General features: G+C 49.8%; 2 protein-coding genes across 2 annotated transcripts in view; one reads left to right on the top strand and one right to left on the bottom strand.

Moving 5' to 3' along the window:
* The window catches only part of MACROD1 (mono-ADP ribosylhydrolase 1), a 437490-nt gene that overhangs the window by 315008 nt on the left and 98654 nt on the right, over positions 1–23828 (bottom strand). The gene's annotated exons all lie outside the window — the stretch shown is intronic.
* The window catches only part of FLRT1 (fibronectin leucine rich transmembrane protein 1), a 47712-nt gene continuing 39252 nt past the window's right edge, over positions 15369–23828 (top strand). Inside the window, exon 1 of the mRNA XM_056853846.1 lies at positions 15369–15507. The gene's annotated coding sequence lies outside the window, so the exon portion shown is untranslated. The remainder of the gene's footprint in view (positions 15508–23828) is intronic.

Raw genomic sequence — 23828 nt, 5'->3', positions numbered from 1 at the left:
GGCTTGGCTCTTCCATCCAAACAACCTGCCCACAGTTACGGACTGAGATTCTGTTCGTTAACCCCTGCCTCACTATTTGGAGACAGTGCTCAGTTGCGACCCACCGCCTGCCTTCCTGATTATGCCTTACCTGCACCCTCAGTTAGGGTTGCCAACAAGTCTTGGAGGGGGGGGAAATGTCCTGTCCCTTTAAATAAACCCTTAATGTATGGAAATGGGCAGCTGTGGACTCTAATCTGGAGAAACAGCATGGGGTAGTGGTTAAGAGCGATGGTTTGGAGCTGTGGAGCGGTGGACTGGATTGGTTTCCCCACTCCTACACACAAAGCCAGCTGGGTGACCTTGGGCTAGTCACAGCTCTGTTACAGCTCTCTCAGCCCCGCCTACCTCACAGGGTGTCTGTTGTGGTGAGGGGAAGGGAAGGTGATTGGAAGCCGGTTTGAGTCTCCCTTAAATGGTAGAGAAAGTCGGCATATAAAAACCAACTCTTCTTCTTCTGAAGCTTTTCATGGCATGCAGGTTAACTAACATTACCTGGTAAATGATGGTAGAAAGTGATGACAAGTTGCAGCCAACTTATGGCAATCCCGTATGGTTTGTAAGACAAGAGTCAAAGTTAGGTGCTTTGCCACTGCCTGCCTCTGTGTGGCAACCCTGGACTTCCTTGGTGGTCTCCCATCCAAGCACTAACCAGAGCTGATCATGTTAACTTCTGAGAGCTGACGAGATTGGGTGTGCCTGGGCCATCCAGATCAAGGCTCACCTGGTAAATAACAGCCCATTAAGCCTCTATTAAAGGGAATGGGTTTCCTCCCCTCCAGGCAGTTGGTAACCCTACCTTCAGCCCCAACATAGGCTCTGCTGCATTGTCAAGGGGCCAGTTACGGCTTCTGGCCAAAGAGAATTACTGTTAGGGTTGTCAGGTCCCTCTTTGCCACTGGTGGGAGGTTTTTGAGGAGGAGCCTGAGGAGGGCGGGGTTTGGGGAGGGGAGGGACTTCAAGGCCATACAGTCCAATGGCCAAAGCGGCCATTTTCTCCAGGGGAACTGATCTCTTTCAGCTGGAGATCAGTTGTAATAGCAGGAGATCTCCAGCTAGTACCTGGAGGTTGGCAACCTTAATCACTGTGCCCCGGCATTTATGCTGCTAGAGGCAGCCGTTTGCCATTGCAGTGCCTTCTCATGTGGCCATGAATTCCAGAGGCTGATTAGTCACGGCACAAAGAAAAGAGGCACATCTCTCTCTGCGTGCCAGTTCATACATACCAAATGAAAATAAACTCTAGCCTACAAAAGCTCCATCCACAATCCGTTGGGGTTTTTTAGACTTGAAAGGGGCTGCAAGATGCTGCTGTTTACGCTTCCTTCTGTTTAGCTTAACCCCACAACACATCATTTCAGCTGGATGGATGACCTTAGCTCCCGTATACTGAAAGGGAGTGAATTATTCCCTGCACCCTCCGCCCGGTTCCTCTCTCTCTCTCTACGCCACTCGGAGAAGGCCTGGAATGACTCCATTATTTTTAACTGCTTTCTTTTCCGATTAAGAAGGGGGTGAAAAACAACCCTGGTAACAGCCAGGGACTTAAATGAGCACATCCCCACTTAAACAACCTCAATATGTTCAGCTTAAAGGAGGAGAGCCGATGGCAGCATTTAAGTGCCTTCGTGGGCAGGGAGAGGGAAAAATTGGTCAGAGCTGGAGGGGCAGGAAAAGAGTCGCTGGATCAAACCAAAGGTCCATCTAGCCCAGCATCCTTTCTCTCAGAGAGTCCAGCCAGATACCTCTGGGAATAGGGTTGCCAACTTCCAGGTAGTGGTTGGAGATCTCCAGTCGATAGAGATCAGTTCACCTGGAGAAAATGGCCGCTTTGGCAATTTGACGCTATGGCATTGAAGTCCCTCCCCTCCCCAAACCCCTGCCCTCCTCAGGCTCTGCCCCAAAAACCTCCCACCGGTGGCAAAGAAGGACCTGGCAACCCTATCTGGGAAGCCCACAAGCAGAGCATGGAGACAGACACCCCATTTCCAGTATTGAGAGGTGTGCTGTATCTTAACATAGAGCAGGGGTCCCCAACCTCTTTGAGCCTGTGGGCACATTTGGAATTCTGACACCACACTGTGGGCGGAGTAACAAAATGGCTGCCACAAAATGGGAGCCACAGGCGGCGGAGCCAGCCACAAAATGATAGTCACCGCTTACCTTCAGTAACACAGCATAGATCCTTGTGCTGTGGTGGTGGCTGCTACCCAGACAATATTTTTAAACAATCTGCACAGCCAATCAAATCTCCAATAGTCAATCGGATGTTTGCTGGGCAAAAGCCCTACCTGGCCCCACCCACTTCCTAAAAATACTTGGCGGGCACCAGAAAAGGTGTCAGCGGGCACCATGGCACCTATGGGCACTACATTGGGGACCCGGGTCATAGAGGTTCCTTTGGCTGACCGACTTCTCCACCCTGATTTTGGCCTACATTTGTTAAACAGATGTATAAGTTAGTCACCAATGTTACACCTGTGGGACTGAACCCTGTAACTCGCAGATGCAGGCTGGATCACCTGGCGTCTTCTTGTCATGGTTGTAACTTGGGGAGGGGCTGCGGCTCAGTGGCAGATCATCTGGTTGGCATGCAGGAGGTCCCAGGTTCGATTCCCATCATCTCCAGTTCAAAGGACCAGGTGGTAGGTGATGGGAAAGACCTCTCCTTGAGACCCTGAGGAGCCGCTGCCAGACTGAGTAGGCAATACTGGCCTCGGCGGACTTCTGGCCTAAACACTTGTCCTAGTGCTGAAAAATTAGTATTTTGTTAAAAGACATCGATAGGTTTGTTTCTTATAGGACTTCCCTGTATCCTCTGGCGGCAAAGAAAATAAGGTCCAACATGGTTGCTAAGAGAGATGAACCTTTGGGTTGATTTTAATGGTTGCTAGGTCCCATTGGCCAATTGGGACACCACCACAATTTTTAGTTATTATTTCTCTGAATGCGTCAATTTTAGCATAGTTTTATTATGTATATTTTAGCATAGTTTTATTATATTTATTATCAATCCAGAATTTTATTAACCTCATATTTCCTTTATTATGTATCCGTGGTATCCTTGACAGGTTTGTAATGGCCTGTGGCTAAATGCAAATAAAACCATTCATTTGTTCAGGTCTCGGTAGACCGAGGGTCTGATTCGGTATAAGGCGACTTCATGTGTACGTATTCAGTATAAGGCAGTTCCACGGGTTCGTGTGCGTGTGACTTTGGCAGCTGGGAGGCTAAGCTGGGCAAGAGTTGAGCTTAGCTGAGAAAACACTTTGCGACCCAGAATTTCCCTTTTCCAGAATTTTGAACTAAGACGTCTCATTCCTGATCCTGAGGAGGCAGCAGGCAGGAAGCTCACCTCTACCCCCCTCTGGAAACTCAACTTACCAAGCGCCCCGGATTCTGTAATTCCCTATAAATCCTTGCCCGAATGTGGTAACAGATCCATCTGGATATTACTGAACACAGTAGGAGAGCATGGCTTTAAGCCGCATGTGCTCTCCACCGAAGGGCAGGGCTTGTAACAATCAAAAGCCCTTACCCTCCCCTTCTCTCCTCTATAAGGCTGAAGATGTGCACTGAAACTCAATGGAGCAGTTTCTTTGCTTCTACTTGGAGCTGCCTAGAGCCTGATGAGATTCTGGCTCAGTTCTCCCGGGTCAACCTGTACTTGGCCTGTCCTTGGTCCATCCTGGCAACCAGCGGAAGGTTTAAGGTAGGGTTGCCAACCTCCAGATACTAGCTGGAGATCTCCTGCTATTACAACTGATCCCCCACCGATACAGATCAGTTCCCCTGGAGAAAACGGCCACTTTGGCAAATGGACTCTACGGCATTGAAGTCCCTCCCCTCCCCAAACCCCACCCTCCTCAGGCTCCACTCCTAAAACCTCCCGCCAATGGCAAAGAGGGACCTGGCAACCCTAGTTTAAGGGGGTTGGTTTGGGGCAGTAATCAGTGGCACCCATGTGATGACTTCATTTCTGGTTTATGTGGAAGTGCGGGGATCGGGCCTCACACAAATGAATGTGACAGGATTTTTTAAATCCCTGCATATAGAAAACTAGCATGCCAGGGTTGGCTAGACCATGCCTCTTCTTCTGGCATTCTAGCTTTCTATGTGCAGGTGTTATATCGTGGGGAGTTGTGAATTTGGTGATGTTCCCTTATTATACTGGATAGTTATTTTAACCCTGCTGTAGACCAACACATCTATCCTCTAACTAACTTCTGACTTGGTGTCTGTTGTTGTTAGTTGTACCTGATTATGGCCTAGCAGGGCCCAACTTTTATTCCAATTAAGGTTTGAATTGCTTTTGGACCTGGGGGTTGTGGAAGTATTCCAGCAGACAAATGTGTTTGTACCATTCAGTCATGTGAGTCTGCAGTGTGAACTGGTACAGCCACCCCTGGTTTGGCAAATTCCTGGAGATTTGGGGATGGAGCCTTGGGAAGGTGGGGTTTGGGGAGGGAGCTAAACCAGGGGTGTGATGTCACAGAGCAGGAGTCCTCAACCTTTTTGAGGGGTAGAGCCTGAAGAGGATGGGGTTTAGGGAGGGTAGGGTGTAATGCCCTATATCCAGGTGAACTGATCTCTGTCCCCTGGAGTTCAGTTGTAATAGCTGGAGATCTCCAGCAATCACCTGGAGGTTAACAACCCTAGCTGTGACTCAGTGGTAAAGAACATGCATTTGCATGTGGAAAGTTGTAGATTCCAAGGTTTGCCAACCTCCAGGTGGTGGCTGGAGATCAGGTCCCCTGGAGAAAATGGCCACTTTGGAAGGTGAACTCTATGGCATCACACCCCACTGAAGTCCCTCCCCACTCCAAACTCCGCCTTCCTCAGGCTCCACCCCCAACATCTCGAGGTATTTCCCAACCTGGAGCTGGCAACCCTATTAAGACTCCATCCCCAACGTCTACAGCTAAAAGGATCTCCAGACAGAAAGTCTTGAGAGAGGCCCCTCCTTACCAGAGATTCCTCCAGGGAGTCCTTGCCAGCCAGAAGAAGCCATAGGGAGTCCAGTGGCCTGACCCAGTATAAGGTAGCTGACAGATATGTCCCTTGGCACAAGCATCCTTCTGTCCCCACAACCTGTGACCACTACCCAACCGCAGCAGAAGCCCGGATGCCTTCAGGTTTCCGTTCCTGATGCGTGGCCTCTCTCCTTTCAAGACATTTCAATGGAAACCTGTAGGATGATGTCTCCCCCTGCCCCTTGAAACAACCTCCTTTCTACGAGGCATAAATTTAGAATAAGGAAACAGGCAGAAGCTAATTTACAAACAACGGGAAACTGCTTGTTGCCCATTCATAATTAATGGCACTCCCTGCTTACAATTGTTCTGGCGGTGCCTGCCTCTCTCTCTCTCTCTCTCTCTCTCTCTCACACACACACACACACACACACACACACCATGTCTGATTTATGCACAAGGCCCCAAAAAAGGCAGGTTCTGCCCTGTCCCTTTCCCTCCTTCACTCTCTCGCAAGAGACAGCAGGCCAAGAGACAGAGCCGGAGCCGGAAGGGAAAAGATGTGTCAGGGTGAATTCCCCGATTCCAACACAGGCGAGATGCTACTGGAAGGAACTAGCAGAATGAGTGTGTGTGTGTGTGTGTGTGTGCTTCATCTCCCCTCCCGTCTTGAAAAGCTTCCCTGCCTTTTTTCCATAACTTGAAAAGATTACAAGCTAAGGGGGGGGGCAGAAATCAAAATTAGCGTGCCAAGCAAGGTGGGAGGTTAACGAAACCTGACAGGCCGCCGTCGGAGCTCACGTACCGTCGACAACCTCAGAGCACGGCCGGGGCTCCGTTTCTGAGCCCGGCTGCAGGATAGAGCGAGCTCATGGCCATGATGGCCCTGGGTGGAACAAAAGAAGGGAGGCCTAGGCGGCTTATAAGAATGAGGCACTCCCCCCCCCAAAAAAAAACCTTTATAGGGGGGTTTTCTTTCATTTTGCATGGCCATGCACACATCAGATGATTTCAAAACCCTTCTCAGCAAGGACCTGGCGGTTTGACCCTGGGCTGACAACTTATTTTCAGCCTCACCTCCCTGATACGATTGCAGTGGAGGAGAGGAGAGCCACATATGCCACCTGGACCTCCATAAAGGAAAGGCGAGATAAAAATGTAAGGAAGAGGATGAAGATGTGGTTAAGCAGGAGTTGAATCAGGGATCCACACATCCCAGGCTGGTCTAAAGTTACTCTATTTAGTCCGGGGGTCCCCAGTAAGGTTGCCAACCTCCAGGTACTAGCTGGAGATTTCCTGCTGTTACAACTGATCTCCAGCCGATTTAGATCAGTTCCCCTGAAGAAAATGGCCGCTTTGGCAATTGGACTCTATGGCAATGAAGTCCCTCCCCTCCCCAAAACCCACATTCCCCAGGCTCCACCCCTAAAACCTCTCCCACTGGTGGCGAAGAGGGACCTGGCAACCCTATACATAGCTTGTGGGCTTTCTAGAGGCACCTGGTTGGTCTCTGTGTGAACAGACTGTTGGACTTGATGGGCCTTGGTCTGATCCAGCATGGCCTTTCTTATGTCCTTCTCTTTCTGCCAATGCACATAAGGCAATTTTGTAATTTAAAACAATGGCTTGCAATCTAATAAGCACAGGGAAGAAAGAGGAAAACATTTATTGATCTGAAATATTTGCTAAGACCACCCAGCACAGCTGGAACACAAGGCAGGTAACCACATTCAATGAATAATCAAATTGGAAGCAATCAAATACTTAAAAAAAAAAAAAAACAACCCTCAGCAAAACACAGAACAAACAGCCAGCAAAACTCTCATCCTAGGGTAACAAATTCAGGTATGACCAACTTTTGCCTAATGGATGTGAAGTGCCTTGTATGGAAGCCAAATGTGCTTACTGGGACTGCGACACTCTGTAGATTAATGGGTTAGGCCAACTATGAACATTTTGATTGACTAAGAGGGTACTCTACGATTTTAAATTTCAAAAATATTTTAAATACAAGTACAATTCAAAACTGTACCATCTCAAAAGAAGCATTCCTCTTCCTCACCCAAGAGGGAATAACTTAGTAAAGACAATGGCTGGAGTACTGTGTGCAGTTCTGGAGGCCTCACTTCAAAAAGGATGGGGACAGAATGGAGCGGGTGCAGAGGAGAGTGACGAGGATGATCAGGGGCTTGGAGACCGAGCCCTGCGAGGAAAGGCTGAGGGACTTGGGAATGTTCAATCTGGAGAAGAGGAAGTTGAGGGGGGACAGGATTGCTCTCTTGAAGTATCTGAAGGGCTGTCACTTAGAGGAGGGAGGGAGCTGCTCCTGTTGGCAGCAGAGGGTAGGACTCGCAATAGTGGGTATAAATTACAGGTGGAAAGGTACCAGCTGGACATTAGGGATTTTTTTTACAGTGAGAGTAGTTCAGGAGTGAACTTGGCTGCCTAGGGAGGTGGTGAGCTCCCCCACTCTGGCAGTCTTCAAGCAGCGGCTGGACAAACACTTGTCAGGGATACTCTAGGCCAAGGGGGGCTTTTATCTGGCCCATGGAGCCGAAGAACCTAGTCCACCTTTCCCCTCTCCCCCGGCCTTTTCTGGGCTTCCTGGGTCCCATGCCTGGCCAGGGAGGGAGTGGGGAAGGCTTCTGCCCGGTCACGCCAAGGCCTTCCTGCGGTTGTGATGGGCTGCAGGTTCGCTGGCGCACCCGGGGGTGGGGTGGAGGCCCTCCCGCGGTTGCGCTGGGCTGTGGGGCAGCTGGTGTGCTTGGGGATGGGGTGGAGGCCCTCCCACGGTCGCACAGGGCTGCAGGCCCACTGGTGCACCCAGGGGTGGGGTGGAGGACTTCCCGCGGTTGCGCTGGGCCGCTAGCGCGTTCAGGTGTGTGGGGGGAAGGCTTTTCTCTTTTCTTCCTCTTTTTTCTGTCCCTCCCCTTTTCTTTCTTTCTTTCGTTCTCTGTCTCCTTTCTTTCTTTCTTTCTTTCTTTCTTTCTTTCTTTCTTTCTTTCTTTCTTTCTTTCTTTCTTTCTTTCTTTCTTCCTTCCTTCCTTCCTTCCTTCCTTCCTTCCTTCCTTCCTTCCCCTCCCTCTTTCTTTCCTTCCTTCTTTCTTTCTCTCTCTCCCTCCCCCCTTCCCTCCCCCCTTTATTTATTTATTTATTTATTTATTTATGTGCGCATGGCCCGGCCCGACCAAGTGACATTTATGTCATATCTGGCCCCTCTAACAAATGAGTTCAACACCCCTGCTCTAGGCTGATCCTGCATTGAGCAGGGGGTTGGACTAGATGGCCTGTATGGCCCCTTCCAACTCTATGATTCTGTGCATTCCACCTTTGCTCCCATACACGAGGGAATACTTCTTACGGTGCCAGTTGTAATGCCTTCCTCATGAATGAAAGGGACCCAAGGCCTCTAAAAAGAGTTCTTCCTTCTGTCGTAAAAGGAGGGAATGCCTCTTTCTAGTAATGCCTACAAATGTCATAGCGAGGACTAAGGAGAGCCATTCTCTCTCTCTCTCTATCAGGAGAAAATGCTTCTTCTGAGATGATGCCTCCTGTGATAGATGTGTTCGTCATCTAAAAACATAATATGCTTTTTTCCTTCCATTTTCTTCATATGCAAATCCATGCAGATATAATTAATTACTCAATCAATCAATGAATACGTCTTTAAGAGTGCTTCAGTCCAAATTATTACGGAACAAGTCATGTGCACCACAAGAGAAAGAATCTGCACCTCCCTAACCTCACTGGCAGCGGCTCTCCGGGGTCTCAGGCAGAGGTCTTTCACATCACCTACTTGCCTGGTCCCTTTAACTGGAGATGCTGGGGATTGAACCTGGGCCCTTCTGCATGCCAAGCAGAGGCTCTGCCACTGAGCCACGTCCCCTCCCAGTGACTGGGATGAGTTTGGGCCAGCCTAAACGCATCACACTGCCACACGGAAGCACATATAGAGTTTCCCACTTTTAAAAGAAAATTACTAAGGCACTTACACCTCACTGCAGAAGAAGTTACGAGGGTTCGTTATGATATTTAGCGGCACGTGTGACTCGAGAGAGTTATCAAAGTGCCTCTCCGTCTCTTTGCCTCAAAATGAGAAGAAAGCTCCAATCAGAACATCAAAGTCGGGGAATTAAGCTGAGCCTCTGAGCTTGGAGGAGGAGCAATTGCCTACATGCACGTTCCCCCTTTTATTTTTTAAAGTATATCGCTGTATCTGAGCCCCACAGGAAGAAAGAAATTGCGCTCCCTGTTTGTTCCGCGGGGCCCCCGCGTGATGGCCGCTTTGCCTTTCATTAGGCAGAGCCGCCTTGAAATGTAAAAAAAAAAAGGAACCACCAGTGGATTAATTAGTAAAAGAGGACTTTGAAAGCGCCACTGCCTAAATTTGGACCAAGTCAGCTTCAGGATTGAGGGGAGCCCCGCGCAAGGGGACATCGGTCACCTCAACTAGACTTCGAGGGATAGGGGGGTAAGGGCATGCAAACAGAGAATGCGACTCTTCACCCCCGACATTCCACAGGTGGATCGAGGGATGTGTTTATAACACCCAGAAATCACACACCAAAGATGGCTTTCAGGCTCTGCCGCCTCCACGGTTACACACTGTTGAGCATTGTTGAATGCTCTTCACTGCCCGGCTGGAGGCTGCGTTCTTTTGTTCTGCGGCAGCCGTGTCCTGCATTGATTTAAAAGCTCAGATTGTGACGGTTCTTTTGGCTAGAGGTATACTTGGGGGGGAAGAAAAGCCATAATTGTCCTACAATGTGTTATCAACAGTTCAAAAACATACCTGAGCGGCTGCTGGGTTTGGAATGGCAAGGCTGCGCGCCGCATTGTGAGTGAGTGTTCATGCGCAAACGTTACACGCATGCGCGCTAGAGACACATCCTTTCCCTGCTATAAGATTTAACTTCTAGAGCAGGGGTCCCCATCCTGATGCCCATGGGTACCATGATGCCCACAGACATCTTTCCTGGCACCCGCCAAATGTTTTTAGAAAGTGGTCAGGGCCAGGTGGGGCTTTTGTCCAGCAGGACTTCTGATTGGCCACTGGAGATTTGATTGGCTGTGCAGATTTTTTAAAAATGTTGATTTGGCAGCAGTTGCCAGCACAGAACCTGGATATTCACTGTGTGGCTGAAGGTGAGCTACAGCAGCCCTTTTGTGGCTGGCTCTGCCACCTGTGACAGCGATAGTGCGGCACCCATTGGGTGGCTGCACTCACTATCCTGTGTCAGAATTCTAGAAGTGCCCACAGGTTCAAAAACGGTGGGGACCCGTGCACCAGAGACCCTGGAGAGATGAACCCTGAATAATGAAGATGGCTCACACTCAGAAATGTTAAAGATGTGAAGAAGACATGAAGAAAAAAGGAGGAGGAGAAGAAGAGTTGGTTTTTTATAAGCTGACTTTCTCTGCCACTTAAGAAAGAATCAAACCGCCTTACAATCACCTTCCCTTCCCCTCCCACAACAGACACCCTATGAGGTTGGTGGGGCTGAGAGAGTTCTTAAGAGAACTGTGACTAACCCAAGGTCACCCAGCTGGCTTCAAGTGTAGGAGTGGGGAAACCAACCAGATTAGAGTCCAGATTTGAGTCCGCCGCTCATGTGGAGTGGGGAATCAAACCCTGTTCTCCATATCAGAGTCTACTGCTCCAATCCACTGCTCTTAACCACTACACCACGCTGGCATAAATGCATTGGGGAGGGGAGAGACTTTTTAAAAAATTAAAATTGTATTTCATTAACATCACTTAATACAATTTATCTGACATACTAGATTCCTCCTCCCTTTTATCGTCACAACAACCCTGTTTGGTAGGCTAGGCTGAGAAGTAAATGACTGATCCTAGGATCATGTTCCAAGGTTCACGGCAGACTGAGGAATCTGAACTCTGGTCTTCTACTCCAACCCTGACCTGGATGGCCCAGGCTAGCCCGATCTTGTCAGATCTCAGAGCTAAGCAGGGTTGGCCCTGCTTAGTACTTGGACGGGAGACCACCAAGGAAGTCCAGGGTTGCTTCACAGAGGCAGGTAATGGCTAACCATATCAATTCCGTCTCTTGCCTTGAAAACCCAAAAACCAAGGTCCCCAAACATTTTGAGCTTGCAGGTACATTTGGAATTCTGACATGGCATGGTGGGCACAGCAACAAAATGGCTGTCACAAAATGGCTGCCACAGGGGGAGGAGCCGGCCACAAAACCATTGCCACAGCTTAACTTCAGTAACACAGTGTAGATCCTTGTGCTGTGGTGGCAGTTGCTGCCAAAGCAACATTTTAAAATATCTGCACAGCCAATCAAATCTCCAAAAGTTAATCAGAAGCCTTGCTGGGCAAAAGTCCTACCTGGCCCCACCCACTTCCTAAAAATACTTGGCAGGAGCCAGAAAAGGTGTTGGCGGGCGCCTGGCGACCCACGGGCACCACATCAGGGACCCTTACCCTACAAGGTAACTATAGGTTCGCTGTGACTTGACAGCACTTTCCACCAGCTTCTACCCCAACACTCTGACCGCTATACCATCCTGTCGCACAAAATTCTGCCCTGACTTTGCCTTACTAGCCTGGCTGGACAGTGGGGACTGAGAGGAGGAAGCATTTCTGAAATCAGAACTTTGCAAGGCTTCTGTCCCGTGCTCACCATAGGCAGCAAGCCGTTCTAGCTGTGCTCGTCCCCGTTCGCCCTGGGCGCATACCCTTCCCTAGAAGGATGGGAAACCTTCAAAGAAGGAAGGTAAGAAGATAAAGGATCACAGCTAGGCGATCGGCCTTCAGCCACCTCCTAATGAAAGGCAAGCTGACGTCTGCAGGGTTTTGAAAAACCGTTTCTCGCTAACGTGGGGTTCTTACAAATTGGCTTGAAGTTTCCAGGCTGCTTATGCAACAGGGAGGCACGGAGGGCAGGCCTCCCTCGCCTAGCACTTTTGTCTGCATCAGCAAGGGGCGCCCGCTCTTCTGTCATGGAAATGGGGTTCTGGAAGTGGGGGCTCCCAATTAATTCCAGGCAAGGGAGGACATTTTACGGCCTCCTGCTGCGCAATCCAGATCAGATCCTAACCCTCTTTGTCTTTCGGTCCCTCTCTTGCTCTCTCTCCCCACATCCCTTCCCCTCTTGCAAATTAATCCGAAGGCCTGTCGCAGCGCAGGAGGAGCGTGCCGTGAAAAAGATACCTTGGCAACGCCGTCGTTCTAGGCTGATACAAAATGCCATCCATCCGATGGCCTTTCAACAGATTAGAGAATCGCTGGGCCTGAATTCTATCTTTGAAAACTGTGGGGGTCCCCCAGCCCTCCATGTCCAATTCCCTCCTGCCCTTCTGTAGTCTCCAGTTTCCCTTGCACCATGTCTGGCTCTTACAAAGAGGAAAGACTGGAGAGGAGAAGACTGAGAGGGGATATGATAATCATCTGGTGCTGAGTTGTTTTCTGTTGCCCCAGAAGGTCGGACCAGAACCAACGGGTTAATTTAAATCAAAAGAGTTTCCATCTAAACACTAGGAAGAATTTTCTAACAGTTAGAGGGGGTTCCTCAGTGGAACAGGCTTCCTCGGGAGGTAGTAAGTGCTCCTTCCCTGGAGGTTTTTAAGCAGAGGCTAGATGGCCACCTGTCAGCAATTCTGATTCTATGACCTTAGGCAGATGATGAGAGGGAGGGCATCTTCTGGGCATGGAGCAGGGGTCACTGGGTATATGTGGGGGGAGGTAGTTGTGAATTTCCTGCATTGTGCTGGAGGTTGGACTAGATGAGCCTGGTGGTCCCTTCCAACTCTATGATTCTATGATTCTAATATATGATTCAATGTGCATTTCCTCAGATCTTCAGCAGCTGGGTATGGTGTGGGGTAGGCCAATATCAGGAAGGAGATAGAGTGGGATTCAACACAACGTTGCCATTTTTTGTTGGAACAAGCAGCTCCACCTCATATTGTCTCGGTTTAATATGGACTCTGGGTGCTGCCTGACTGTACAATTTAGCATAACTCGTATTCTAGCCAGCGTACTTATTAGGACTGCCAGCTCCAGTTTGGGAAATACCTGGAGATTTTGGGGGCGGAGCCTGAGGAGGGTAGGGTTTGAGGGCAGGGAGGAACAACCACCTTCCTGTTTACCCCCCACCTGCATTTTCTCTCCTTTGCCAGTTTACCTTGGGGCAGGAACCTGTCAATATAACAGCAGCTTGGATCCTGCAGATCTGTTCCACTGCCTTCATCCACTGCAAGGGACTTTCCTCTGACACAGGAGGTGCTCCTGGTAGCCAGACATCCTCTTGCCTTCCAGAGGCATCAGGGGGAGGTTCTGTGCACTAGGAGGCAGCTGATGCCATTAGCAGAATGGAACCACAGGTATCCAATCTCACAAGTGAAAATACCGCAAATGAGGAAGGGAGGGGCTGTGGCTCAGTGGAAGGGCCTCTGCTTGGCATACAGGAAGTCCCAGGTTCAATCCTCCCCACCCCCGGCATCTCCAGTTAAAAGGACCAGGTAGCAGTTGATGAGAAAGACCTCCACCTGAGATGCTGGCGAGACACTGCCAGTCTGAGCGGACAATGCTGACCTTGATGGTTTGAAGAGGAGGTTGAGGGGGGCGCATGATTGCTCTCTTTAAGTATTTGAAAGACTGTCACTTAGAGAAGAGCAGGGAGCTGTTCCTGGTGGCAGCAGAGGATAGGACCCCCAATAATGGTTTTAAATTGCAGGCAGAGAGGTACTGGCTGGATATTAGGAAAACGTTTTTTACAGTAAGAGTTGTTCGACAGTGGAATCAGCTCCCTAGGGAGGTGGTGAGCTCCCCCTCATTTGCAGTCTTTAAGCAGAGGCTGGACAAATATTTGTCCGGGATGCTGTAGGCTGATCCTGCATTGAGCAGGGGGTTGGACTAGATGGCCTGTATGGCCCCTTCCAACTCTATGATTCTATTATTCTGTGATTCTATGATTCAGTATGAGGCAGCTTCATGTACGTAATATACTCCTGGATCTAAGCAGTGCCGTGGTCTGTATAATATGTACTTTAAAAGTTTGTTTTATTGAATTGTGTTGACTTGTTCTGATGTTGTTACCTGTCTTGGGTCCTGGGATGCCTGGGAGAAAAGCGAGGATGTAAATGTTTTAAACAAATAAATAAAAAGCCACTTGCCACTGCATCCCATTCCTTGGCAGTGGGTTTGACCACGGAGTTCCTTGGAAGTTTCTGGGAAGCTACAAAGCGGCCTGCCAGCTTCCCTAAAAGACAGCTTGCCCACTCCAGCCATTCTCCTTCCCACCATGTGTAGCCGTGAGGAATGGCTGGTTGTGTTTTGGGTCACTCTCTTTGTTCACACAAGGCGACAATGGGGTCCTCCAACAGGCCTGGCTGGTACCTTGGAAAGCCTGTCCCAAAACATGCCCCAGCATCCTTTGCGACACACAGGGGCTCCAGAACAAACCCCTGTGTGTAAAGCGAGTGGGTGTGGAGGGAGAGGGCACCCAGCATGTCCTTTGTGGCTTAGAGCTCCAAGACTTTGGTCTGTCAGCGGCTGCTTTTGATCCATCAGGCTCGGAAGGGCTGCAAACAGAAGCCCCCAGCATGGGAAGCTCTCTAGGGTGAGGGGGGCCAGCTCCCCCGCCTTCACTGTTTCTCCCTTTGACACCTTGTCAAATGACTTTTTGCAGGTTCCAGAAGCCACTGCTGTCTATGCCTTGATTCCATCAGCCCGGTGTTGCTGGGAGGATTTCACCCCAATGCCAATTCGTGGAGGAAACACTTTGATCGCTTTGAAGGGGGGGAGAAAACCCACTCTTTTCATGCTGCTAGACAACAGACCCACCCACCCTTGACAGGTCAGTCAAGCAGGCTGGAGATTCCATCTTTCCTTGCCAAACACTGAAAGAACATCTCTGGGTCTCCTACGAAGAAAGATCCTTCCATGGCTCGCTTGGAAATGAGAAGGTTTGTTTCTGGGGAGAACTGTTGCTGGATCTAAGCTCTGGAATTTCCTGGCGTTTTACAGGGAGTGGGAGAAAAGGGGCGGGAAAGTTTTTTAAAACGAGAAGACTGCGTCCGGGCTGTTTTCGAACTGCACCGTCCCTGATGGTAAAATTTAAGGGAAGACACCGATGCGCCATCAGGATGGGGTCAGAAAGCAGAGCCAAGTCAGACCACCGGGTCTGAGCGTGAAGGAGCAAAAACGAGAGGAAAAGGGCAAGAGCCGTAGAGCGGAAACAGGCCCTTTCCTTAGAGAGGCATCTCCTTAAGCCATCTTGGTGGCCTATGGTGGCCCAGAAGGCACCCTTGGAATTTACTCCTGCACTCAGAGAAGAAACAGAAAGAAGACTGGCGGGCAGCGCCAAGAATGTAAAGCGGCTCCTTTCAATTTGCAAAGTGTGTTAAGGCCTTTGGAAAGGCCAATGGGCAGAAAACGAGGAGGAGGAGAGCCACATTAAAAACCCGCATCCAAGGAGAGGGACCTCCGACCTCCCTGGAGAACTTATCTGAATCCAACAGGCAGGTAAGATGGTTGGGCTGTGGCTCAATGGTAGAGCATCTGCTCGGCATGCAGAAGGTCCCAGGTTCAATCCCCGGCATCTCCAGTTAAAGGGACTAGGCAAGTAGGTGATGTGAAAGACCCCTGCCTGAGACCCTGGAGAGCCGTTGGTGGTCTGAGTAGACAATACTGACTTTAATGGACCAAGGGTCTGATTCAGTATAAGACAGGTGAAACAGCTGAGAAAAACAGCTCAGGAAAGCAGAAATGTAACACAAGCAGGTGAGCTAGCGATCATGAGTTCCAGTCTCTGCTCTTGGAGTGGTCTGGTGCATAGTAGTTAAAGAATGTATTTACAGACAGAGCTCCCTAGGCCATGCATGGCAAGAGCCACTATGCAAACTCCCCTCCCCCCCGCCGCCCAAAAACACAACTTATCTTCTGGGACCCCTCATATAACCAGACCCAACTTAAACATCCTGTGAAAATGTGGCCCTTTTATGCATGCCTGTTTCCCTCCCAGTCACCTCCCCAACAACCTGGGTCTTTGTTTGGATTATGCGTGCCGTTCCTGACCATCAGAGGTCGCCTCGCTCTCCCCCTGCGTTTCCCTGGGTTTTGCCCGCGTTTTCCTATTTGAGATAAAACAGGTTCCTGAAAATGTGGGCAAAACGCGGGGAAATGCAGGGGGAGAGCGAGGTGACCTCAGGCGGTCGGAAACGGCAGATAATCAACACAAAGACCCAAAGTCGTCAGAGGGGTGACGGTGAGGAAAACAGCCATGCATAAAAGACCATGCTCTGCCTTGAGTCTCTGTGAGAAAGGCAGACTATAAAAGGAGTAAATAAAGATTTACCTGGCTCCATGACCCCCCACCCCGAGTGACTAGGACCAGGAAATTTTGTCCCCTATTCCTCCCCTTCTAAGCAGCCCCCCCCCCCATACAAGGCCTGGTGATACTACCAATGCAAAGCTCAGGTAAATCTTCCGAACAGTCCCATGTCAGGTTGTCGGGAGGAATTAAAACATACCGGTGTTAATTAAACTAATTAAAAAAGCCTCTCCCTGTCTTGATATGCTAGTTTTCTACCTGTAGGGGATTTTACTTTTTATTCAGACATGTACAGACTCACTCACACACACATACACACAAACTTCAACCTGCAGCCCACAACAGGCTAACAGAGGAGAAGTTTAACCTGTGGAGTCTGGTGATCATGTGAACTCACTTTAAATATAGGCTATCAGAAGGATTATTAGTAGTCATCAGAAAAATGACTTCACTAACGAAAGTTTACCCTCCCCTGTTCCAGAGATGAAAACCATGACATGGCTTGCTTCCGAATTTAGCTTTTGCAGGGAGTGTGGGGGAGCACACAGAAAATCTCCATGTGGAAGCACTATTGCCACTGAGAAGGCCTTTATAGTGGTGTAGTGGTTAAGAGCGGTGGTTTGAAACAGTGGACTCTGATCTGGAGAACTGGGTTTGATTCCCCACTCCTCCACATGAGCCTTGGAGGCTAATCTGGTGGACTGGATCTGTTTCCCCACTCCTACACGTGAAGCCAGCTGGGTGACCTTGGGCAAGTTACAGCTCTGTTAGAGCTGTCTCAGCCCCACCTGCCTCACAGGGTGTCTGTTGTGGGGAGGGGAAGGTGATCGTAAGCCGGTTTGAGTCTCCCTTAAGCTAGAGAAAGTCGGCTTATAAAAACCAACTCCTCCTCCTCTTCTTCTTCTTCTGCTGACAATCAGGACAGAATGGGGAATCATCCCCACGTGGAAGCAACCATGCTGGCGACATCCCAATTCTCATACGAAATGTCCCTTCATAGCCCAACTATTTATTTGTCTGAAGGCTCTTCTCTTGACGAACCCTGATCAAGGCATACCTTACACGGCGACAGGGTGTAAAATGGCAAGTTGCGTGTGGCACGGCCCTTAAGTGATCGGGTATGCATATTGACATGCTTGTGCAAAGAAGATGCACCCGCCCACCCAGAGATTTAACCTTGGGGCAGGCTGGAGGGGAGCTGGACCCTGAGGAGTTTCAATGCTGCCGATTCACACACAATGTTTTTTCACAAGATGAAAAGAGGGACATGCAGGGCAGACAATACAGCAGGGACCCGTGCCCCTAAGTGAAAAGGACTGTTCACATTTCTTTGACTTGCCTGCACCACTGAATCCCTAGCCTTACCTCACCATTCCCCAGCCATGGTGCGTGTGTGCATGCGCACGCAGAGACATAACGACACACACATCCCTAGGCCTCAAGTGAGCTTCTATTCCACCACCATCCCCAGTCCCACAATTCCTGCAGTGGTCATTCCTTTAGGTGTCTGATTCTCAATACTCTGCCTCGCTAGCATCCTGGCTCTTGGCTACCCTAAAAACAGTGTGGTGTAGTGGTCAGAGTGCAGGTCACAACACAGGAGATCCAGATTCAAACCCCTGTTTGTCACGAAGCTGACTGACTGACCTCAGGCCATTTGTCCCCTCACAACCTAACCTAACTTGACAGAGCTGTTGTGAGAATACAACGGTGGCGAGAGAGAACCTCGACCCAAATTCCTTGAAGAGAGGGTGGGATAAAAAAAAATGTAATGAATAATGAAAATTAAAGCCCTTGGTTACTCTTTTCAGCCTTCCTTGTACCCAAATCTTTAAAAAGCATGTAGGGAATTGGGGAGAAAAGAATTGATCACTGGATGGCCCAGGGTAGCCTGATCTTGTCAGATCTCAGAAGCTAAGCAGGGTCAGCCCTGGTTAGTATTTGGATGGGAGACCACCAAGGAAGTCCAGGGTTGCTGTGCAGAGGAAGGCACTGGCAAACCACCCCTGTTAGTCTCTTGCCATTAAAACCCCAAAAGGGGTCGCCATAAGTCGGCTGCGACTTGACAGCACTTCACACACACACAAGACTGGCTGAGGAGATTCTAGTGCCAGGTTTGTCGGCTCTAAATACCTCGAGATTTGGGGGGTGGAGCCCCAAGAGGGAGGGGTTTGGGGAGGAGAGGGACCTCAACAGGGTACAATGCTGTAAAGTCCACCCTCCAAAGCAGCCATTTTCTTGGGGGAAAGGATCTCCATAATCTGGAGATCAGTTGTAATACTGGGACATCTCCAGGGCCCACTTGGAGTTTGGCAAGCCTATCTGGTGCCTGTGGAGAAAAATCCCAGTGGAACCTCCCCACGAGGGTTGCCAACCTCCAGGTGTTGGCTGGAGATCTCCCGCTATTACAACTGATCTCCAGCTGACAGAGATCCGTTCACCTGGACAAAATGGCCTCTTTGGCCATTGGACTTTATGGCATTGAAGTCCCTTCCCACTCCAAACCCCGCCTTCCTCAGGCTCCGCCGCAAAATCTCCAGGTATTTCCCAACCCGGAGCTGGCAACCCTACTCCCCACACATTTATCTACCAAGAAGTTCTCCAACAGACGCCTTCAATGGAGCCGCAAAAAGAGCATGCTAGAAGGTGGAATTAATGGTAACAGAACTTTGTTGCCAAGAGGCCAAAATCTGGTCTCGAAACCTACTCGAACTCCTAGAGGCCGGTGCTGGATTTTTAGGCCAGCAAGAGCCCAGGATTTTTCACCCCGCTTCATATTCCCTCCCGGGCCCTAAGTGGCCAGAACCGCAGCTGCAGGGTTAGGCAGGCCAGGAAGTCATTTTTGTACTAATCGACGAAGGGACCAGAGAAGGCAGGCCACGGCTATCCCAGTGGTGGATTTTCACCAGCTGCTTCCTGCTGGATTTATCTGCCTTCATAATCAATAACAATTACCCCCCCTCCCAGGTCCAGAGGGAATCTTTCAAGGCTTTGGGGCTTGCAACAAAGCCGTTAATGCCTCGACAAGCCAGGCGTTTAGGGCTTCATTCGGATGGGTCCTGGCACCTATCCTCTCCCCCGCCCCCGCTTCCCCCCCCCCCGCCTTGGTTCTCACAGGCCAAGGTAGGAATTGAGGCCTTATCAATTCCACACCGTGAGTAATGTTCAGAGGCCTGGAGTGCCAATAAATCAAAGACTTATTAATCTCCCGGTCTCATTTGCAGGCGTCGTAATGAATCGTCTGCAGGCCTGGCTACTCCGCCCCCTGCCCCCTCCCACCATTGATTACCAGTTTATTAACTAAACTTCCCTTCCCTTCACGCTGAAAACAGACAGACACATGCTGAGCATCGCATGCAAATTTTGCAGATCCAGAACCATGGAGGGGGTCCTCGCCCTTGTTTGCCAAGGATCAGAATCACAGCTCAGAGCTGCACAGAGCAAATTTAATTGACTGGCTGCTTTGATTTTCTCCAAGCAAATCCTGGCTCCTTTCTCCAAGAAACTCAGAAAGAAGAAGGGTTGCCAACCTCTAGGTGGTGGCTGGAGATCTCCCGCTATTACAACGGAGTTCCAGGCGACAGAGATCAGTTCCCCTGGAGAAAATGGCCCCTTTGGCAATTGGACTCTATGGCATTGAAGTCCCTCCCCTCTCCAAACCCCACCCTCTTCAGGCTCCGCCCCCAAATCGCCAGGTATTTCCCGACCTGGAGCTGGCAACCCTAGAAAGAAGACACACATGGTTTGCCCTTCCTCCATTTAATCCTCACAACACTGTGAGGTAGATAGGGTTGCCAGGTTCCTCTTCACCACTGGCAGGAGGTTTTTGGGGCACAGCCTGAGGAGGGCGGAATTTGGGGAGGGAAGGGACTTCAATGCCATGGAGTCCAATTGCCAAAGCAGCTATTTTCTCCAGGTGAACTGATCTCTATCGGCTGGAGTTCAGTTGTAATAGCAGGGGATCGCCAGCTAGCACCTGGAGGTTGGCAACCCTAGAGGTAGATCACAATGGGTAGCCATGTTAGACTATCTGTAGCAGTAGAAAAGAGCAAGAGTCCAGTAACACCTTAAAGACTAACAAAATTTCTGGCAGGGTATGAGCTTTTGTGAGTCATAGCTCACTTCAGATACAGCTAGAATATAAACCCATTTACCCTTAAGTAGAGAAGAATGAATTCAGACACCCAATGGCAATAGCAGGTAAATGTCAGTAGCAGGTAAAGGTAGGTTAGGTGGGTTAGGCTGAGAGGAAGGGGCTGGCCTAAGGTTACCCAGTGCACTTCCACAGCAGAGGGGGGAATTGATACCTGAGTCCGATTCATAGCTCAACACTCTAAGCCAGGGGTCCCCACTGTGGTGCCCACTGACACCTTTTCTGGCGCCTGCCGAGTATTTTTAGGAAATGGCTGAGGCCAGGTAGGGCTTTTGCCCAACAAGGCTTCTGATTGACTACTGGAGATTTGATTGGCTGTGCAGATTTTTGTAAATGTTTTTTTGGCACAGCTGCCCCCACAGCACAAGGATCTGCACTGTGTTACTGAAGTTAAGCTGTGGCAATTGTTTTGTGGCCGGCTTCTCCCCCTATGGCAGCTACTTTGTGGCCGCAATGTTGTTGCTGTGCCCACCATGCCATGTCAGAATTCCAAATGTGTCCACAGGCTGAAAAGGGTTGCAGACATCTGCTCCAAGCACTGTACCACAATGGCATCCTGCCCTTATGTTAGATGCCCAGGTGATATCTGTGGCATGAAACATCTTTCATCACTAGGGTTGCCAGGTCCCCCCTCTCCTCTGGTGGGAGGTTTTTGGGGTAGAGGTGAGGCAAAGATCATGTGCGGCTGCGCCAACGCGACCACATCCCTTCCGGTTTGCACCCGGAAGTGCCGCATCACAAGGGGCCTTTACCACTCAAACTGGGAGTGTGAGTGGTAAAAGACCCCTTGCGATGCGGCGCATCTGGGTGTAAATGCATTGCAACCTGGGAGTTTCAGTGGTAAAAGACCCCTTGCGATGTGGCGCTTCCAGGTGTAAACGTATCGCAAACTGGGAGTTTCAGTGGTAAAAGACCCCATGCGATGTAGCGCATCCAGGTGTAAACGTATCGCAAACTGGGAGTTTGAGTGGTAAAAGACCCCTTGTGATGCGGCGCTTCGGGGGGAAACGCATCGCAAACTGGGAGTTTGAGTGGTAAAAGACCCCCTGCGATGCGGCGCTTCCGGGTGTAAACGCATCGCAAACTGGGAGTTTGAGTGGTAAAAGACCCCTTGCGATGCTGCACTACCAGGTGTAAACCGGAAGTGATGTGGCGCGGCAGGCAGGCACGCGTGCACGTGTTGCCTGCCGACCCTCAGGTGGTCGGTGGGAAGCCAGGTGGATTGACGGGGGTTTGCCCACCACCACCTGGCACTTGGCAACCCTATTCATCACATTAAGCCCCTGTAGAAAGATAAATCCTTCCCAAGTGGCATCCAAGTTATAGTAATACAATGAATTGTACTGGGGGGTGGGGGCTGCCATTGAAGACCATTTGGAGACTTCAGCTGGTTCCCAATACGGCAGCTATCATCTTAACTGGGATGTGCTGTTCAGAATCCATCTCACCGGCATTAGAAGGTGTGGTTTCTGGTTTGTTTTGGAGCACAGCCCAAAATGGTTAGCTTGGACCCAACAAAACAACCTCAGCCCTTCGATGGCTTGGGTCTGGGATACCCGAAATACCATTTTCTTCCATATGAACCTGCCCAACCTGCCACAGAAGTGCTACTCTGGCTTGCCCCCCACTTCCAGAAATCAGGCAGCTAGTCATCAGGACCTTCTCTGTGATGGGCACCCCATTTATGGACTGCCCTCCCCCAGCCGTGTTCACATACCAACCGTTCAGATGCCACACCAAAACTATTGCATTGGCCAAGGATTTTAATAGTGGAGGTGTTTTATTGCTGCTGCTATCTTAGAATCTGCTTTTATTTAACACCCTTTGTTTGTCTGCTTGCTTGTTATCGTTTGATTAGATATTTTATATTGTAATTGGATTTAATTAGGAGGGAGCTTTAATCCACCTTGAAGACTACACAGGGGCAAGGCAGGATAGAAAGAAGCTTCCAAGTCCTAGTTCAGATCTCCTAGTTCAGATCTCCTAGTTCAGATCTCCACGGTTCTTTCAGCTTCTGTTCCCACCTCTACCCCCCCAATTTGCTCCAAAGGGATAAGAACAGCAGGGGCCTAACTTACAGGATTGCCCTGAGTATCACTGAGTTAATGTATGTGGACCACATTCCAAAAACCCTGGTGCTGGGACCAAAATCACACCCCGCGGGAGCCGGTGTGGTGTAGTGGTTAAGAGCAGTGGTTTGGAGCAGTGGAGTCTGATCTGGAGAACCGGGTTTGATTCCCCACTCCTCCACATGAGCGGCGAAGGCTAATCTAGTGAACTGGATTTGTTTCCCCACTCCTATACATGAAGCCAGCTGGGTGACCTTGGGCAAGTCACACTCTCTCAACCCCATCTTCCTCACAAGGTGTCTGTTGTGGGGAGGGGAAGGGAAGGTGATTGTAAGCTGGTTTGAGTCTTCCTTAAGTGGTAGAGAAAGTCGGCATATAAAAACCAAGTCTTCTTCGTTTTCTTCTTCTTTTCAGCTTCACCACCACCTCCAAAGGGGCTAGGGTTGCCAGGTCCCTCTTTGTCACCGGTGGGAGGTTTTTGGGGCGGAGCCTGAAAAGGGCAGGGTTTGGGGAGGGGAGGAACTTCAATGCCATAGAGTCCAATTGCCAAAGCGGCCATTTTCTCCAGGGGAACTGATCTCTATCAGCTGGAGATCAGTTGTAATAGCAGGAGATCTCCAGCTAGTACCTGGAGGTTGGCAACTGTGAAAGGGGCTGAGAATAAAATGAGATAAGGCTCCCCATATACACAACCTTGCCTTTCTCCTAGGCGGGATGTGATGCAAATGATGAGAGAGGTCGAGCAAATATTATTATTCAAAACTAGGCAAGGAAGACGAAGCAAGATTAGTGTCTGGGTGTACCTGTTCCGAGGTCGGCCCGTGATTACAGAAGGCGTGGGGACTGTACGAACCTGGCAGGTGTACTCCAATGGTGTGTGTTGATTGAGAGAGGAGACACGGAAAGCCAAGCTAATTTTACAAGGAACGCAGTGCCACGAACTACTGTAGCCGAACAGGCCGTCCTGGCTCCACTGTAGCCTCTGGCCCAAGCCTTTTGCTGAGAACGGCTGATTTCTTGGTTGGACATATGAACACAGTTCTAAAACCTGGCATCAGGTAATAATTAAATTGGGCAGCAATAATAATAACACTTACAAAGCACGGTGGTATATTAAAAAATGCTCCGTAATGGTTGCAGCAGTAAACCTGCAAGGCAGGCCATGGTTAGGGTTGCCAGCCTCCAGGTACTAGCTGGAGACCTCCCACTATTACAACTGATCTCCAGCTGATAGAGATCAGTTCACCTGGAGAAAATGGCCACTTGGGCAATTGGACTCTATGGCATTGAA

The sequence above is a fragment of the Euleptes europaea genome, chromosome 7 (assembly GCF_029931775.1).
Source record: "Euleptes europaea isolate rEulEur1 chromosome 7, rEulEur1.hap1, whole genome shotgun sequence".
Taxonomy (NCBI): domain Eukaryota; kingdom Metazoa; phylum Chordata; class Lepidosauria; order Squamata; family Sphaerodactylidae; genus Euleptes; species Euleptes europaea.
The sequence above is the reverse complement of the archived record's forward strand: the minus strand, read 5'-3'. Positions and strand labels throughout refer to the sequence as shown.